Source organism: Anticarsia gemmatalis, chromosome 9 (genome assembly GCF_050436995.1).
Source record: "Anticarsia gemmatalis isolate Benzon Research Colony breed Stoneville strain chromosome 9, ilAntGemm2 primary, whole genome shotgun sequence".
Classification (NCBI taxonomy): Eukaryota; Metazoa; Arthropoda; class Insecta; order Lepidoptera; family Erebidae; genus Anticarsia; species Anticarsia gemmatalis.
Window position 1 is genome coordinate 1,778,600 of NC_134753.1, and position 20,130 is coordinate 1,798,729.

A 20,130-nucleotide genomic window follows, 5' to 3' on the forward strand; every position below is an offset into this window, starting at 1 on the left:
AAATTTACACTCATATTCTTCAACAAAAAATGTCTCAAACAATCCAAATTCAATTAACCTCTGCAATTGAACAAAAAAATGATATTGCAGAAAATAAACTATAATAGGGCTTTGCCTTCATCAGCCAATACTCCTAGAATCGAAATAAAACGCCTCTATGTTTGGCCTCAAACCAGACGATACGAAAAATACATTTATGTAATAATATTTGATTTATGAGCAAAGATCTTGAGGCCTGGATGTGCACCAGATTGGTCGTGAAAAACTAACATGATTTATGGAGGGGAGATAGGTACAGTTGGTTACAGAAATAGCTGGGTGTATTTATAAATGTGATGATTCATTGGGATAGCAGGAACCTTGTAACTCCGTTTATTAATTTACTTTAAAGTCTTTGAACCCACTTGAGCAACAATTATAACAAATGCATTATACTGATATAATACAAACATCTTAAATGCGATGAGAATTTAAAAGTTTACAATACCTGATTTTCTGAACGAGGTTTCCATCAAATTGCTTCGACGGTGAAGTTATTTTGGTATTATGTAGACAAACCGCGTTAGTTTAAAAACTTAAATTGTTTAATACTGGTATTAAAAAATACATGTGTCATATCGCAGATCGAGACAGTTCGTTAAGTGATTTTTATATCTGATTCATAAATATGAGAGGGATTTTGACAATATCTAATTTTGTAATTGATCTATATATACATATTTAGAGGAATCGAATGTAACGTTATTGATACATTTCTAACGACTCTTGCAAAACTATGATTTCAATGCTTTTTGGTGCTAACTGTACAACTGATAGACCAATGTATCGTGTTTATTTTTTTTATTTGGTGAGAGATAGCAATATGTTTTATTTGAAATAAGTATTTTAGACCAAGTCACCCGTATTTTGTACACGTAGATGTTTCAGGTCAGCGGTCAAATCTTTCAATGTTATTTTTATCATTTTGATGCCAAAACCAACCTAGCTAGAGACTAACTAACAAATTGCTACTTACAATACATTGAAAATATTAAGTTGGTTTGGCTAAAAAAACGCTTACTTTTTATTGTGTTATTGTGGACACATTTCACGAATGTAAGGATGATTTTGTCGTGCGAGATCATGCCAAAAAGTGATCACCCATCAACAAAATGTCCTTACTCTGGTTGCCTAACTATAATACTGAGATCAAATATAATTTTGTTTAGTTTTGTGCCTTAAGTCAGTAGAAAGACACTCATAATCTAATATTAATTGACATAAAAGTTCCCCATTTTCATAAAGACACTTTTTCACGCTTTTCGTGAAAGAACAAGAATTACATTGCCAAAAATACTAGGTTAAGTTCAATAATAAACTCTATTATAAGTGAAGAGAGTCGAATATGGTTTGTCAAGTAATAAAGACATTATGTCGAGTGACATGTCATGCTGTAAGGTGACGTCACACTGACAGTTTTAAGCTACAGATTATAATATTATCCATACTTAATATTATAAATGTGAAAGTAACTCTGTCTGTCTGTCTGTCTGTCTGTCTGTTACTCAATCACGCTTAAACTACTGAACCAATTTACATGAAATTTGGTATGGAGATATTTTGATACCCAAGAAAGGACATAAGCCACTTTTTACCCTGGGAAAATGCCGCATCCTCATGGGAAAATTTGGGTGGCGTACGAAGTCGCGGGTAAAAGCTAGTATCCCATTTAAAATAAATATTAATGTAAAATGAGAGTTCAAATTTGTGGTGGCCTTCACTCATAAAGTACCGATATCTGAGTGGGTTTAAAGCTCAGTGGACAGTCCTGAAAAGAGAAGATATTTACACTCCAGGTAGATAACCTAGAATATTTGGATTTCAAGATTTCGGAATAAGTATCATACAAACAACGGACACAAAGCACAACCAGACCCGAAACAACTATTTGAGGTTCGCACAAATATTTAATATTTGTCCATGTGGGGATCGAACCGATGACCATGCATGATGAACCGATGCAATGATAGTGGCGAGGCGACCACCTTAAGATATGAACTTACAACATTTAAACAATTACCTACTTGTGTATCAAAGACAATAACAAACCTCGTATATGAAAACATTTGACACACATTTAAACTAGTAACTGTGAAGAGATAAACAATTTATCTTTGATCTTTTACTGTAGAGCACTGCCTTTACGACAGATATTTTTATTATAACAGCTAATAACGCAACTCTTAATACGAGTGTGGGAGTGACTTGTAATATTGTTTGTAAACCAAAATAATGATATTGTGTTTCTTGTTTATGAGATAAGTAATTAAGAGAATACAAAATATTATGATTGAGGATTAATAGGAGACTATTGCAGAGTTAAGTTGAATATAGAGTTGTAAAGCATTGTCACAAATCCTACTAATATTATAAATGCGAAAGTTTGTAACTATGAATGGGTGTATGTTTGTTACTGCTTTTTTCACGAAATAACTATTAATAATAATCTGGATTACCATGCATCTTTTCATTTTTAATTTTTAATGTAACCTTTTTGGTATAAACTGCTTGTAGACTTTTATAAAAAACATGTCAATCCCAATATCAATCATTTTAACTAATGTGTTTTAGCAACATACTTATAAAACGAATAATAATAGCAAATCGGATTAAAATAAAACCCTTCAATCGAAAAACATTACTGACTTAGTTACACAAACATAATTCAAAACTTTCTCGTTGATAATACTTATCCAAGTTTAACCAACCGTGCTAACCACGTTCGCAACCCACAACCACGGTTAACCATTAAATGTCAAAGTTTGAACACATTGGAATGCAATAACTAAACGTTTTAAAGAACCACTCCCGACTGGTCAGATAAACGTCACCAAAATCATTGGTAATTTCAAAAAAAGAGGCTTTGAAAATAAAAAGTTGTTCAGCGACTTTTGTAGTCAACAGTATTAGTTAATATAGGTTGATTAACACAAGCGATAATAACTAAGAAAATTATTAGTTCTCAGAATAATAATTTGTATTGTTAGTTTTTCACTTTTAGTATTGTGGGTTGTTCCAAAGGCTTTAATATGGCCTTACAACTGTAATATTTTAATTTACAACAAATGATCTGCTTTTTTAAAAGCGACTCAGCTGAAATAATGGCAGCTACCTATCAATGGCATGACGGCTCCAAAGTTGTTTAACCTTAAGATTAACATCCAACCGTTGATTGTAAATAGATAGTCATATCTATACTAATATACTAATACTAATATAATATTATAAAGCTGAAGAGTTTGTTTGTTTGTTTTAACGCGCTAATCTCAGGAACTACTGGTCTGATTTGAAAAATTATTTCAGTGTTAGACAGACCATTTATTGAGGAAGGCTATAGGTTATATAAAATCATGCTACGGTCATAAGGAGCGGAGTAGCAACGAAAAATGTTACAAAAACGATGAAAATTTTGACCCATTCTCTTAAATGACGCAAGCGAAGTTGCCAGGGTCAGCTAGTCGTATATATTGATATCTCGTTGATCGTTTTTACTAACGTTTTCAAATCCCTGTGTGAGTGTTTCTTCACAATAACCCTTACCCACCGATCGCAGCGATTATAGTAGGGCCGCTGAGTTATTACCGATTTGACACATGACAAATTGACAATACTAGTGAAGTGACTGAACAGGTAACTCTAATATCATTTTGGAACAGTTTGTTTTTAAATATTGTAGTATAGAGTTTAATTAAATAAAATCAAAACCAATAATAGTTAAAGACACAAGTTCTTCATTAGGTGGAGTATCCTTGATGAAATAAAATAAATATCCATATTCCTTATTCCTATATTCCATCAATATTCCTTGAAATAAAAATCATACCTATTCCAATGAATTCGGACCGAATACTATTAAGCACATCACTATGAAAACAAGACGCACGAATCCGCACGATGTAACTTTGTACAAGCGCGCCAATGAACAAAAAATAAATGTTTTCATATTATTTACAAACTATTTTAAGTTTTGAAACAGTGTTTATTGGAAAATTACTTAATTCTGATATTTTGACATAAAGTTTTATATTAAAGAGGTATTCTACATCATTCGGCAAATGTGTTGCTCGTGCAAGGTTATATCGATAAATTTAAAGAATAATCTGTCAAATCGGTAATTACTCAGCGGCCGTACTATAGTACAACTTTGACTGTTGATTGTTAGCCTCAATTTATACAATTTAAGTTTAACGTTTTCAAACTCTCGCGACTAGTACACATAATATTATAATGCAACGGGTCTTATATGAGCGAGCGATCTATCACGAGCGTGGTAAGTCAGCTCGTGACCGCGGTCGTTGTAATGCGATCGAAACGTCGGGCAGCAAATAAGGTATCCTAACCTTTAAATTTTCCCGACTTATTTTAAGACCCGTTGCATTATAATATTAAGTTAAGTTTAGGTGTACGCCATAATAATCTTGCAAGAAATAATAATAACAATATCCTCCTAGCCGAAATTCGGCTACGGCGGTTAGTTTCATTTCAGAAACTGGCCATCTGTGCAGGTCTTTGTTTATAGTGTCCAAGTGTGTGCACAATACACAGGTACATTCTCTACTCACGGGACGGATAACCAAGCTTCAAAGTTTTACAGTATTTTTTTTATAATTTAGAACTCAACTCCTTAACCCTCCCTCATTCCGAACGGAGACGCTTGCTCGGGAGTGGGAAATTAAATTGTTTAATTTATTATTATTTGACTATTGGGGACTTTTACAAACATACAAATAACGGACACAAAGTACAACCAGACCCGAAACAATCATTTTTGGATCGCACAAATAATTGATCCGTGTGGGAATCGAACCCACGACCTCCCGAGGCAGTGGTATCGGAGTGGCGATAGTATATAAAAGCAGCATTTGATCCCAACTCCTTACAATTACAATCTCATACAAAACTTACAAACCCACATAGAACAACGCCCTATATAACAATGTATACTAATTACAGTATAAAGATCTCCCGTGAATAAATAACTACGCCGCGGCATACTTGATGGCCAGTAATAAGAGATTGGCCTCTCACCTTAATGACCTGGCCTCTAGGGGGCTGAGGTCAACCCTTATTAGGACTATAAGTGGCTTACGTCTTACGGAGATAAGATAGACCTTTTGTTATTATGAAGGAAGGAGATATTTGAAGGCAAAAAGAAATTAGTTAAAAATTACGCTAGTATTTTGTTAAAAATAGGCTCATAAGTAAGATTTTTTTTAAACCCCTACTATCGGGTATATTTTGACATTTAAAATGAACTTAAAATTTAGTTTCCACGCCTTTCGCTAGGGGCGCTGATAAGATTGTAATACCTTCTCGCTTACTAGTCTGTTGTCGATCGTTGATAGTAGTAGAAAACGGGCTCTACAGTAGCATGATTCTGTGCAGTCGGTACTACGAGTATCGAGAGTTTGACATTTAAAATGTGCCTACTGAAAAATTAGTACCTACGGCGTCCCCTAGAGGCGCTGATCAGATTTTTATACGTTTCTCGATAACTAGCTGGTTGCCAATAGTCGACAAGTAGAGAAGAGTAGTAGGAGAGAGATTTTTCTAGTTGCTAATTTTAGATATAGATTTTCGAAAACTAATCAAATATTTTGTTATTGTAAAAGTGTCCCCAACCCACACCTGGCCAGCGCGGTGGACTTAAGGCCTAACCTCTCCCCCTCGTTTGGGAGGAGACCCTTGCCCTAAGTGGTACAGCAAAGGGTTTAAAAAAAAAGTGTAACGTACAGATTTTTGCTATGACCGACAACTACTATTTACTGAACAACATTAATGTTGAATCAATGAAAAGAATGTCAATGAACATTAATGTCAATTCTTATGTCTAAGATGTAAGATTTAAATCTTACATCTTAGACATAAGAATTGACACATAAAGAGGTTTAATTATACTCATATACTTTAAGTTTTTCTATAAAAAAACTGAATATTAAAACTTTGAAGAAACGTAAAAACCGTTCGCGTTCGAATGGAATCGAAGTAGAACGTAATTCGTTCCATTGTCTTCACAAATCGTTTTATTGTTCGAGTGCATCGGATATAGCTTACTATTGAGAATAAAATCTAATATAGGAATATGGCGGTGACATTTTACGGAATGTAATAAAAAATCTTGTGTTCAGAAATATTGTACAGCGTTTTTTGCATTGCCCGTTCTTGTATGTTGGTGTATGTAATCGGTGCATAAAAGCAAGTAAGCAAAGTATGACAAGCTGGATGAAAATGAGGCAAGTAAGGATCGGAGATTACCTATTAGCAGATTTCTAGGTTAAATGATTAAATGTAAACTTTATTTTTATCTGAAAATTGGTTAAGCATAGGTTCTTTAAATAAAGGGTATTGTAATTTTTTTTGTAAGTAATTAATTTTCCTCAAATTTAGTATCCGAATATCTGTAAGTACCTAAACCTACCTAAAAACCTTTACTCAAGAAAAGAAAAGCGAAACAGAAAAATACATTAGGTATTTCATGAAAGCGTTTACCTAAAGCGGCTAACAAGCGTACCTTTTTATTTTGAGCGGCCAGGTCCAGCGCTGAATGAGATAAAAATCTATAAATAGGCATCGACGAAATCCCTTTACGTTGAAAAATTCAATTATGTGACTACCACACACTACCTTTTTTCGTATTTCACCCTTACCTCGATGAATGAAATTAAATTCTTATGCAGACTGTAAAAGGATGCATAAACAATACTTTTTTATTTCTATTGAGGAGCTCGTAGCTTAGCAACAGCCGCGCGGATCGATCTCTGAGGTTAAGCCACGCTTGCCGAGGTTGTGCTGTGGATGGGTGACCATTTCATACATATCGAGTTCCTCCGTGTTTCGGAAGGCACGTTAAATTGTGGGTCCCGGCTGTCAATTTCGAAGATCTTTGACAGTCGTTAGGAGTAAGTAGTCGGGAGCTTGAAAGTCTGACAATAATGCTTACCGACGGCTTTTCTCTCTTCCCATTTCTTAATCTAGTTTGTAAAAGACGTAGGTACGATTCAGACTAACCGGCTCGCGTCGGGCCGGGCCGGGCGGCATTTTACAATGCGGTAAAGAACATTGAAATGTATCAACAGTAAATACAGTTCATATTTGCAAGCAACTTACGCATAGCTATCTCCGTCGGCATCCCGCGACGCGTCGCGACCTGTCGCAGAATGCATTCGGCTGTCGCGACGGCCGACCGGCCCCGACCGGCTCCGAACGGCGCCGTCGGCATCCAATCGGCTGCCGTCGGGTCCGTTCGGAGCCGGTCAGCTGTGCGTCGTGAAATACAAACGGAGATTACGGTGCAGCAACTAGCGAATCATTGAAGTTGTGTTCTTCAAGCGACAGTTAACATATTAAAATCAAAAATGGATACGGAAGAAAAACTAATTTCTTTAGTCCAGACATATGATTGGATTCCAGCGGACGCTGTCGGCTGCCGCGGCACGCGTGCGGCTACCGCGGCAGCCGTACGCATACCGCAGTAGCGGTACAGCTCCGACGGACGCGTTCGGCTGCCGCGGCACACGTTCGGCTGCCGCGGCACGCGTACGGCTCCGTTCCGAGGCGGCGCGACGCTAGCCGGTTGGTCTGAATCGTACCGTATTCTTTGAAACTATACGGTTCTCTACAGTCGGTGTTATCGAGTTCCGAGAGTTTGTCATTTAAAATGTACTACCAAAATAGTTTCTACGACGCCCGTCAGAGGCGCTGATCAGATTTTCATACAACATTTATCGATGACAAACCGGTTGTCGGTAGTCGATCGTAATAGAGACTCGAGCTAAGCTAAGCTAAGTCTAAATGTCAAACTCTCGATACTCGACAGCACCGACTGTACAAAATCGCACTACTGTATGTACATATACTTTAACATATTATTATGACAATGGCAACAACTTGACATTTAAAGAACCTCCAAATACGTTTGTAATTTGCTCCTCACGCGTACAAATATATAGCAAATGTATGTTGACAATTAGATACGGTGACGACAGTAATGAGATTTAACGGGAACATAATTGTGTAATCTGTTTAAAAGGTTTGAAGTCAGGTGTTCTCGGAAACGAATAAATAAAATGTATGTTTAGTGAAGTAGAAATGTCTATAGGAATTGAAATTAACAATTAAAGTACGTTAAATAATTTGATCAAAATATAAGCTAAAAGTAGCGAACGTTTTTTTTTTTAAAGACTACTCCCGCATTAAGAATTACACTTGTGTCCGGGACTTTTACAAACATACAAACAACGGACACGAAGTCCAACTAGACCCGAAACTATTATTTGTGGATCGCACAAATAGTTGTTCCGTATGGGAATCAAACATGAACCACTTCGCCACGGAGGCAGTTAAAATTGTTAGCAAAATTTCGCTAACAATCTACATATAATATACATTACATATATATCTACAAATTTCACCCTCTATCACTCTGCCGGTACTCCAATACTCTTTGTTACAAGAACACCTACATATGTGACGATATCCAATATCATCACCTAAGAAACACATTCTCAAGATTGTTTGGAGGGAACGTAACGTTTTGTATTGTTAAAAGCTTTTGCTCAGAGAAAATAGATTAATTTTGAAAGGAAATTTTGTGAGAATCCTTTCATTTTATTGTGAAATAAGACAGACATTTTCTGAAGAAATTGACGTGTGAAATAACTATGAATTTATGCATAATTTTGTATTTATACCGTAGCAATGTCTTAGGATATGTATTTTTTATTAGATTTCTGAAACGGATCAACACGTTACTTATTTTTTATCGATATTGAAATCTAAGATTCCAAAGTAGGTTTATAGTCGAATGTAAATTAATGTAAGACTTATGTAGTATATTAAACTAAATTTCTATAAACAACCTTCTCTCTTCAAATAATAGTCTCTTTATACAGTAGGAAATCTACACAGTATGTGTTTGTCTTCCGTGATACCAATAAATTAAAGGTCTAATGGTACTTTAACGTAGAAATGGATTAGCTTACAGATTAATTATTTTACAAAAATATCACGAGGAATGAGTGTTAAAGGAAGTATGAATAAAAAAAGGAATGTAGGTGAAATTGGGTAAGTCTAAATTGTGTGCAAACCCGCGAATAAAGCTGCAATTTTTATATTTTTTTGTATAAAATACTCCAAAAGAATACTTAAAAAGCTTTGGAAAAAACAGACGGAAATTAGAGATAACTAAGTTTTTCAATTTACGCTCGACTTTGAGTTCCCCAAACGTTTTATTTGACGCCCACGCGAGGGACGACGGTTACGTTTTTGCTGGTGCCTAGAAAATCAATGATTCAACCGTATAATATAACTTTCTAGAATAATGGCAAAAGTGGTAGTAGAGAGTGTATATATAATCGTAATTTATGTCGTATATATAATTAAAATATAAAAAATAAACATAATATAATTGAAAATCTTACACACGGTCATTCGATTAAAAACAAACCAGAGCTTGTATTATGGGAACCAACCAAACAATTAATAAGACGTTTTATATTCTGTTATCTAGACTACACAAATTATTTTGTAAAACTTCATGAAATTACTATACAGACTGAATTCCCCAAACTAAAAAGTTACCTTATATAAATAGGATACGGGAATTAACGCGAACGCGCATTTTGCCTTAAAATGCCTTACGTCTCGGCGCAGGCTGCACTCGCCGTGGTCACAGGTTTTGCCAAATTTGCATTGTGTTAATTCCCGTATCCGATTATATATTAAACATGCAACGCGAGAGTTTAAAAGTTATGATCAAAACGCTACCTTCCTAATTCTATCACAGTCGGGTAATGACGTCAGTAGGTGCGTCGCGACAGACAGACCACTCGCCCGACATCTTGTGTAGTGTCGACGAGTGACCCTTGAACCTTATTGTTAGGGACGCTGTAACAGTAGTTCACGGGAAAGTGGGAATTTGTCTCGTTTGGATAAGATCGATTCTTGTTGCTAAGTTGTTTAGGGTACGACTGCCTCCGTGGCGCAGAGGTCGTGGGTTCGATTCCCACACGGAGCAATTATTTGTGCAACCCACAAATAATTGTTTCGGGTCTGGTTGTGCTTTGGGTCTGTTGTTTGTATGTTTGTAAAAGTCCCCGCGACACAAGAGCAATTCTTAGTGCGGGAGTTGTCTTTTTAAAAAGAAAAAGAGAAAGAAAAGAGGTAGTTGTACATACATGATTACATTTAAAATATGTTTAACTAAATTTAACCCGTTAATGTTTTTTAACATGACGTTAAAATACATTTAATCCCACTGTTAGGAAAGGATTTTTTCCCGTAATGGGAGAGGGATTAGACCTTGAGGTTCCCGACGCTGGCTAAATGCGGGTCGGGCAGTTTCCATATCTTCACAAACTGTTCTATGCAACTCTCAGGCATGCAATAACGCTACAGTATTGTGTGTAAACCCTATAACTAACTTATTCGGAATGACTCACAAGAAAACTTTATTCTTTCTTTCAGAAACAAGTTGTGGAACTTTCTCAATTTATAGTTAGAAAGTTTTTAATTGCAGTGGTCTCATTTATGGAAGGTCGCATACTTATTGTACGCCATTTATATCCACAGGCAGAGATGTAATACTTAACGCAAGGGCACATTTTCATTGCTCGTTAACGTCTGAATGCGGGGTACGGGAGATTTTGTAAACGCATGCCATAGAGCCCATCTTTTTGTCGTATGGTTAGTGGTCAAGTTAGTATCAAAGTTGTTCAAGCTGCCCGAAAACCTTTGATGCGGCTTAACGGCTGTTTTCTTAATTGACAACAATTTGGAGCGACTCTTTAAGTGACCAGCGCCGCTAGCGGGCGTCACAGAAACTATTTTGGCACTTACATTTTAAATGTTAAACTTTCGATACTTTATGGCACAGACTGCACAGAATCGTGATACTGTTAACAGCTATTGTAAAACCATTATACTGTACATTGTTTGCTCTCTTAGAATATAGTTAATAACACATAACGTAAATGCAGCAATGTATTGAATTGTGACCATCTATTTGACGTACACTAGTTGTCAACTAAGAGACGTAACATCCATTCTGTTTTCCTCCATAGTATGCAATACGAAATCCTCATTACGTAAAAGTAAGTTCATTATTCAAATCAAATACAAAATTATTGAAAACGAACCAATGAACTGACGTCACCGATGACGTCACAACTATGACGTATTACTACGGTGAGGCACGTGTAAGTCCGAACTTTAACATTTAAGCGAGAGTTCAATATTTTAATACCTATTTCTGAACATGAACGGAAAGGTGAATTTTATTTTGACAGTTTGTAATTCGGAAACGCTGACCACCACAGCTGCGATTATTACCACCTTCTGGGTAAGGAACGGAAAAGAACATTGTTTTTGAAGCCCTTTTAATAGTCCCATCTGCGGCTGATTTAGATAAAAGATAAAAAAAGATAAAAAGTTTATTTCCAGAAAAAGTACAAAGTTACATGAGATTAACAATAGGTCCCAAACTAGGTTAGGCCTGTATCTTGGGCACCTGTACACAAGTAAACTGAAAAATTAAAAAAGTAAAAATAAAAAAGCAGTGCCTTTCTAAATATAATATTGCTATTTTGTCACCCCAAGTTCTGTCGAATTTGCATTGTCATCCCGATTTGCAATATAAACTGCCCATGTCCAGAAATCAGACAAGGCCCAGCTTGCACCAAGAGGTAGTCTATCTAGAGCACTCGTTCGAATAGCACCTAGCCTAGGTGAGTAACACCTATATTTTACAGGTTCTCTTCGTAGACTAGGCTAGGTGCTTTTCGATGGACTACTTCTGCATCACACCCAACCTCTCTACTCTAACCCCCCTAAGTCAATCCGGATTAGGCCGGCCGTCGTGGCTGTTGACTGTTGGCTGTTTGTGAGAGTTTGTGAGCCATCGATTACATTGTAACTATACTTATTGTAACACCATTTATCACAGTATTTTTGCAAATAAATTTGATTTTGATTTTCTTATTTTGATCGATTTACATTTATTTACACTCGTTCACCTGTGAAGGTCGTCTGACAGGGTGGAACGCAGACTGTATCCAACATACCCTGTATATGACAATAGGCAAAATTACATAAAACTAACATTAATTGCAGTAGCAGGTGCAATTCATTCACTTTTGCACCTTCGAGTATAAATAGCGCGATGTTATGTATGTAGTAGGTATATTACCCGACCAGGGAATTAAGCCTGGGAATTTGAGTAAAACAGCGGGGCCCACCTACCACGTAGGCAATATGTGTGACGAATATGTCATTATTATTAATCATTTACTTTAATTAACATATTAACTCAAACAAGACTATTAATTGGTTGTCATGTTTCATTATTTTCTAATAAGAGTTAATTAACTGTGAGTATAAATTAAGTACTCGTAATGTTTCAGTTGAAGTCTACGGGAGAGGCATTTGTCAGCAGTGTAACAAAAAAAGGATTTTCGAATACTCAACACTAGATTTATATAAAAAATGTCTAGTATTTTAATAAGTAAGTAATAAAAAAATGCGTGATTCGTTCCGTGTTTTTTCTTTGTTGGAGTTCGGCTCCTGGTTTTGTCAATATTTATTTTGTTGGAATATCCTCAACTAGAAGATCCTCATTCACTCGTGTAAAAATCAGGTTGATATTTAAAACTAGTAATTTATCTTTTCATGTCAATTTTTTTTCTATGCTGTTCACATCATAACTGTTTATAAGTGAAACGTGAATTCTATGGATGTTTTTTTAAAACCTGGCGTTTCCTGTGTTGTCTCATAGAAACAGCTAGGTCTGATGAGCACCTACTTTTTGAGATATCCTTCAAAATCGTAACTTTGTCTGCATCGATGATAATAATATGCTCATTGCTCACGTTTGTTTTGTGGTGCTAATGACATTTTGCATTGAATCTGATGATTTGCAACAATTACTAAATTTCTATATCTTTATTGCAGTTCCTGTGTGTTTCTTGTTCGTGACATGTGCTATAGTTTCGAGCCACCAGTACGAATTGGAAAATGACGTCACCGATGTCCAACTGAAAGACTTACAGAGAGTGCATTTTAATAATTATTATGTTCCGGAACGTAATCGATTCAAAAGGAATTCGAAATGGTCTAATATTCTTCGTAAAAACCCAAAGAGACTGTCGAAGAAACTAGCATCTTTATTGAGACAAAATGATAAATTAGAAAAAAAAACAAAAGACAAACTCTACACTCAGATAAATAATGCTCAAGTTTACAATATTTGGATACAGGAGCTGATAAAAAGTGTGAGGAGTGGAAAAGGCGTTAAATTATCGTCACAGCAAGTGAAGAGATATTCAGAAATAGATGACATAGTTCATAAACTTGAGAGCAGCTCAGTTGATCTAGATCAAGTAGCAAAGGCAGTAAAGTTGTTTCCCAGGCATATTGCTAAAATCCCGAATTTTCCATGCATTAAAATAATATTTAGTACATGTATTCGTGAAAAGTGGCCTCAGTGAGTTTACAAAGATTAGATAGTTAGTTAGTAGATAAAGTTAGTTTGAATAAATTGGTAAATTGATTTGTAATAAAAGTGTGTGAATTTAAAATGTAACTGAAATACTTTAGAAAGTGCAACAGCAGTTTTAAGTCAAGTTTGAATTAGAGATACCAAACTAACTGGAGGAAAACATACTTTTTGTTACAGATAATCATAATTATCTTAATTTAGATCTTTGATAAATGTGTACATCAACCGGAAATCGAACTCGCTAGAGCTCGAAGGTTTAATACAACATTGTTTTATGATATTAATCGATGGAATCCATGATAAGTATAGCGTTAAAACAAAATAAACGAACATCTATCATCTAACTCATAATAATAATTTTGTCTTTAGGATTGATATTTTATTTAGCTTTAAGTATTTTAATTATTTTAAGAAACGCTATATAATTTTGTTAATTGTTATATTTGAATAGAGCAGTGATAGCCGAGTGGTATAAGTTGACATCACCCACGCAAGTGGTCGCAGGTTCGAACTCGAGGCAACACACCGATGACTTTTCGAAGTTATGTGTGTATTAGAAATAATTATCACATGCTCCAACGGTGAAGGAAAACATCGTGAGGAAACCTTGCATGCCTAAAATTTATTTAATCATTAATTGAAGGCATGCAAAGTCCTCAACCCGCAGTTGGCCAGCGTGGTGGACTCAAGGCCTAACCCCTCCTTCATTACGGGAGGAGACCCTTGCCCAGCAGTGGACATTAATGGGTTAAATGTATTATTATTTATTAATTTATTGTTATATTTGAATAACTTGTAACTACATTTATAGTTTAAATGTGAAATTGTAAAACTGAACGACTGAAACTACACTTTTGTAAATCGTAGACGGTCTTCTCGACACAGGCATGCCTAGAAGACCACAAGAGATCACACCTACTGTTAATAATGTACCAGCTTTAGATATAGCAATTACTAGCTGACCCGCGCAGCTCCGCTCACGCTTTCTTGTTTTTATTTAATACCGCCCATTTTCAAATTTGTTCACCTTTTACACCTTCGCTGGACTTCCACAAATAATTCAAGACCAAAATTAGAGAAATTGGTCCGGCCGTTCTCGAGTTTTAGCGAGACTAACGAACAGCAATTCATTTTTATATACATACATATGTACCTATATACTTACATAGATCTGATTATTTTAGAAACTTTTATATTTGTCTATTGCTGCAATAAATATGTTTTATTTTCATTTCATCATAGGACTGGATAACGATAAAGCATAATTATAATTTTCTTTGAAGAATAAGTGTTTTTTTTTTCCAAAGGAGGAGGAGGTTAAGCTACGCTTACCGAGGTTGTTCTGTGGATTGGTGACCATCTTATACATATTGAGTTCCTCCGTGTTTCAAAAGGCACGTGAAATTGTGGGTCCCGGCTGTCATTTTCGAAGATCTTTGACAGTCGTTAGTAGTAGTCAGAAGCTTGAAAGTCTGACAACCAGTCTTGCCTAAGGGTATCATGTTATAACCCAGGTGACTGGGTTGTGGAGGTCAGACAGGCAGTCGCTCCATGTAAAACACTGGTATTCAGCTGCATCCGGTGAGACTGGAAGCCGACTCCAACATAGTTTGGAAGAAAGGCTAAGCTCAAAATCGATGTGAATTACGCGTTTATTACATACAGAGTATTTTAAGTACTAAGGTGCTATCACGTATCTCAGTGACAACTATTTGCCAATGTGCTGTACATTGTTTTCTCGCGTAGATAGTAATAATTAACACGATACGTCAAAGCAGCAATGTACTGAATAGTGACCAACAACCTGATGTACACTAGTTGTCAATTGAGATACGTGATAACTCCATCTGATAGGGCAGAATATTTACCACCTACTACGGAGGCAATATGTGTGACGAATTAATCATTATTATTAATCATTCACCTTAATTAACATATTAACTCAAACAAAACTCTTAAATGGTTGTCATGTTTCATTATTTTCTAATAACAGTTAATTAACTTTGAGTATAAATTAAGTACACGTAATGTTTCAGTTGAAGTCTACGGGAGAGACATTTGCCCAGTCGTGCAACAAAAAAAGGATTTTCGAATCCTCAATTCTAGATTTATATCAAAAATGTCTAGTATTTTGATAAGTAAGTAATTTTAAAACAAAGTGCAATTCGTTCGGGTTAGTCCCTGAGTACCTCGATCCCCGAGGCCCCCGTCCCGGAGACTCCCGATTTATTAAATTTCTATATCTTTATTGCAGTTCCTGTGTGTTTCTTGTTCGTGACATGTGCTATAGTTTCGAGTCACCGGTGCGAAATGGGAAATAACGTCACTGATGTCAAACCGAAAGATGTACAGAGAATGTATTTTAAAAATTATTATGTTCCGGAACGTAATCGATTCAAAAGCGGTTCAAAATGGTCTAATATTCTTCGTAAAAACCCAAAGAAACTGTCGAAGAAACTAGTATCTTTATTGAGACAAAATAAAAATTTAGAAAAAAAATTAAAGGACAAACTCCACACTCAGATAAATAATGGTCAAGTTTACAGTATTTGGATACAGGAGCTGATAAAAAGTGTGAGGAGTTCTAAAAGTGTTAAATTATCGTCACAGCAAGTGAAGAGATATACACAAATAGATGACATAGTTCATAAACTTGAGAGCAGCTCAGTTGATCTAGATCAAGTAGCAAGATCGGTAAAGTTGCTTGCACGTAGACTTGTATATTGCCCACCTCGTAAATCATACGTTCCTTGCGTTATATCTTTAATTAAAGATTAGCTTCCGCCCACGACGTCGCCTGCGTGAAAAGGTTTCGTAGTAATTATTTTTTAATTTTTTAATGTAGTCAAAGCGTCATACAAACTTTCATCCCCTATTTTAATTCCTTAAGGGTGTAATTTAACGGAATCCTTTTTTAGGAGATACATACGTCATAGTTGATTTATGCATGCAAAGTTTCAGCCCGATAAGTTGAAAATTGACAAAGTTCATACAAACTTTCATCGCCTATTTTATCCCCTTAAGGGTAGAAATTAACAAATTCCTTTCTTGCCTACGTCATAACATCTACCTGCGTCCCGAATTTCAGCCCAATCCGTTCAGTGGTCTGGGTTGTGCGTTGATAGATCACAAAGTCAGTCATATTATAGATAGATATGTAGATATTTGAAATATGAATTACTTAGATGTGACGAAGTAAGTTTACCTAAATTAGTTTGTAATAAAGAATGTGCAAATTTTGAATGTAATTGGATTACTTTTGACAGTTAAACAGCAGTCTTATGTCAAGTTTTAATTGAAGATAACTAACTAACTGGAGGAAAACATACTTTTAGTTTTTATAATAATCATATCGTAGTATACTAATACAAGAGATTTCATATTATACATGTACGGATTTGTAACTGAATAATTGATTAAAAGAAGCAAAATATTACATTACTAGCTGACCCGCGCAACTTCGCTTGCGACACATAAGAGAGAATGGGTCAGAATTTTCCACGTTTTTGTAACACTTTTTACTGTTACTCTACTCCTATTGGTCGTAGCGTGATGATATAAAATATGCTTTTTTTTTCACGAAAAATATTCTCAAAATTATTTATATCTCTTAATATAACAAAATCGCGCTAAGGCATATCCGCCATTAAAACAGTTGCCATGACAACGGAATTTTGTTACTTCAATGTCATTATAATATTGAATATTCGCGATTTCGTTCGCCATGTGAATTTTCCCGGGAAATGCGTGATTTTCCCGGGGTAAAAAGTAGCCTATGTCCTTTCTCGGGTATCAAAATATCTCCATACCAAATTTCATGCAAATTGGTGCAGTAGTTTAGGCGTGATTGAGTAGCAGACAGACAGACAGACAGACAGACAGACAGACAGAGTTACTTTCGCATTTATAATATTAGTATGGATAATAAATTATACTGGGCGTCGTACAATTTTTCCGCCCTGCTGCTGATAGGAAACAGGATTGTTCCCTGAGTACCCCGATCCCCGAGGCCCCGTACCGGAAAACCCCGATTTGTCTTTATCTTATCAGACTATTTTAAAAATAAATCGGGGCCCTCCGGGACCGTTTAACAGGAAACGTGCCCTAAAGTCTGGCCGCATTGCCACGTTGTATGGCAATGCTGACGCTAGGCTGCTGACGTTAGGCAAGAAACAGGTCAGACTTTTGCCCACGAGTAGAGTTGATTAAACGCTTCGTAATTTCTCAGAAGAAAAATTTTTGATCATCGTTATCCAGTCTTAATATTTATGTAGCACAAATAATTATAAGACAATACTTTCTCGGGTATCAAAATATCTCCATACCAAATTTCATGCAAATTGGTGCAGTAGTTTAGGCGTGATTGAGTAGCAGACAGACAGACAGACAGACAAGACAGACAGACAGAGTTACTTTCGCATTTATAATATTAGTATGGATAATAAATTATACTGGGCGTCGTACAATTTTTCCGCCCTGCTGCTGATAGGAAACAGGATTGTTCCCTGAGTACCCCGATCCCCGAGGCCCCGTACCGGAAAACCCCGATTTGTCTTTATCTTATCAGACTATTTTAAAAATAAATCGGGGCCCTCCGGGACCGTTTAACAGGAAACGTGCCCTAAAGTCTGGCCGCATTGCCACGTTGTATGGCAATGCTGACGCTAGGCTGCTGACGTTAGGCAAGAAACAGGACAGACTTTTGCCACGAGTAGAGTTGATTAGACGCTTCGCAATTTCTCTGAAGAAAATTTTTTGATCATCGTTATCCAGTCTTAATATTTACGCCACAACTTCAACTTGACTTATCCATACCGGATTTTTCTTTTATTTATTAGTATCAAAACAATATGCTCTATTTTATTTTTAAAATACAAAGAGCATTTAGTTTTATTGAACTCATAATAGAGTGTGATAAATAAATTATTCGTCGATTCTGATAAAAGTTGTATTTTGAGTTACAGCACTATTGTGTTATTAGTGCGTATTTTGTTTTTGCGCTTTTATAATTATCATTATCATGGATTTCATTGATTAGTGTCTTCTTCTCTTTTAATAATCTTTTGACCTTTATCGAGTTCAATTCCCGGTTGTTGCGGACTAAATAAATACAGTTCTATTTCTTTATATAAGTAAAAGTTTGTTTCTATGATTGAATTAGGATATATTCAGTATTTAAAGTAGCTTTCCTCCTAGTCTCATAATTTTATTTCCAAAAAAATAAACAAAGTACAGGGTGTTTTTTTTAAACCTATTACTGTCACACTGCTGGACAAAGGTCTCCACCAAAACGAGAGAGATGTACATAAAATTAATTAACATAAGAAGTTGTGAGAACTATTATATATCCTTATGCAGATCAAATTGCCCAACAAAATTCGAAATACAGTTGAATTTTCTTGATATAACTGTTGTTTTAATAATAAATAATTATTGTCATCCCGCTCACACGACAGGACGTCAGTGTAGAAAAGGGAAGGGAAAAAAGAGACAACTAGTAATAGAATAGGCGGTACAATCCTTTGGATTTATATTGAGGTGGATTGTAACGATAAGGGCCAGAACACACACGATATTTTTTTGTTTTAGCTTTGAATTTTTTCTCACTTTTATAATCCCGAAATTGTGGCATTACTACAGTTCACAATTTAGTAAAGACCTTCTATGTAAGATTTGCGACTTACAATATTCAAAATTAAGAAGCTGGAGCGACTGCCTATCGGACTTCTACAACCCAGTTACCTAAGTTATAATAAAATAGCCCTCGGTAAGACTGTTTGTCAGAATTTCAAGTTCCTTACTATTGGTAACGACTGTCGAAGATCTTTGAAAATGACATCCGGGACCCACAATTTAACGTGCCTTCCGAGACAAGAAGGAACTCGGTATGTATAATATGGTCAACCATCCATCAAGCGTACCTTAACCTGAGAGGTCGATCCGCGTGGTTTTTTGTACCGCCTATGGATTATGAAAACAAAATTTCGTTAAATATTGAAGTAGTTGGTTTTTAAATATTATTATTAATTCATTTCTTTGACACGGACTACGAAGTATCGGATAATCGGATTAAGGATGACTTTTGGGTCGCGGGAACTTTTAAAAACATACAAAGAACGAGACACAAAGTACAACCAGATCCGAAACAATTATTTGTGGATCGCACAAATAATTGTTCCGTGTGGAAATCGAACTCACGACCTCCCGACGCAGTAATATCGGCGTGGCGACCTTAACCACAGCCCCACAAAGGCAGTCATATACTTGTACCATAGATCGATTTAAAGTAGAATTGTGATAAAAAAAAAACAAAATTTCAGCGAATATTCGTTTTCATATCTACATATTTACAACGTGCCGCTACAATGGCTCATTTCCTTCAACGTATGGGTAGGGTTATAACTTATAGGTAATACTCATGTAACAAACAAAGCGCCCATAGCCAGTTGCGCTTACAAGTCGGTAAACGATCTGTGGGTTAAGCAACCCTTGGCGCGGTCATTCTATAGATGGGTGACCGCATAGTGGTATTTGAGCTAGGCGTCTCCGTGCTTCGGAGGGCACGTAAAAAGTCGGTCCCGGCTGTTGTCTTCTAAGAT

General features: G+C 35.9%; 1 protein-coding gene and 1 long non-coding RNA gene across 3 annotated transcripts in view; one reads left to right on the top strand and one right to left on the bottom strand.

Annotated features, from left to right (window-relative positions):
• The window catches only part of GABA-B-R3 (gamma-aminobutyric acid type B receptor subunit 3), a 180,032-nt gene that overhangs the window by 52,293 nt on the left and 107,609 nt on the right, over window positions 1-20,130 (bottom strand). The window lies entirely within an intron of this gene.
• LOC142975333 (uncharacterized) lies at window positions 15,548-16,779 on the top strand. The gene is made up of 2 exons (XR_012959612.1): window positions 15,548-15,669; window positions 15,786-16,779. It is a non-coding gene; the product is annotated as an uncharacterized LOC142975333 (long non-coding RNA).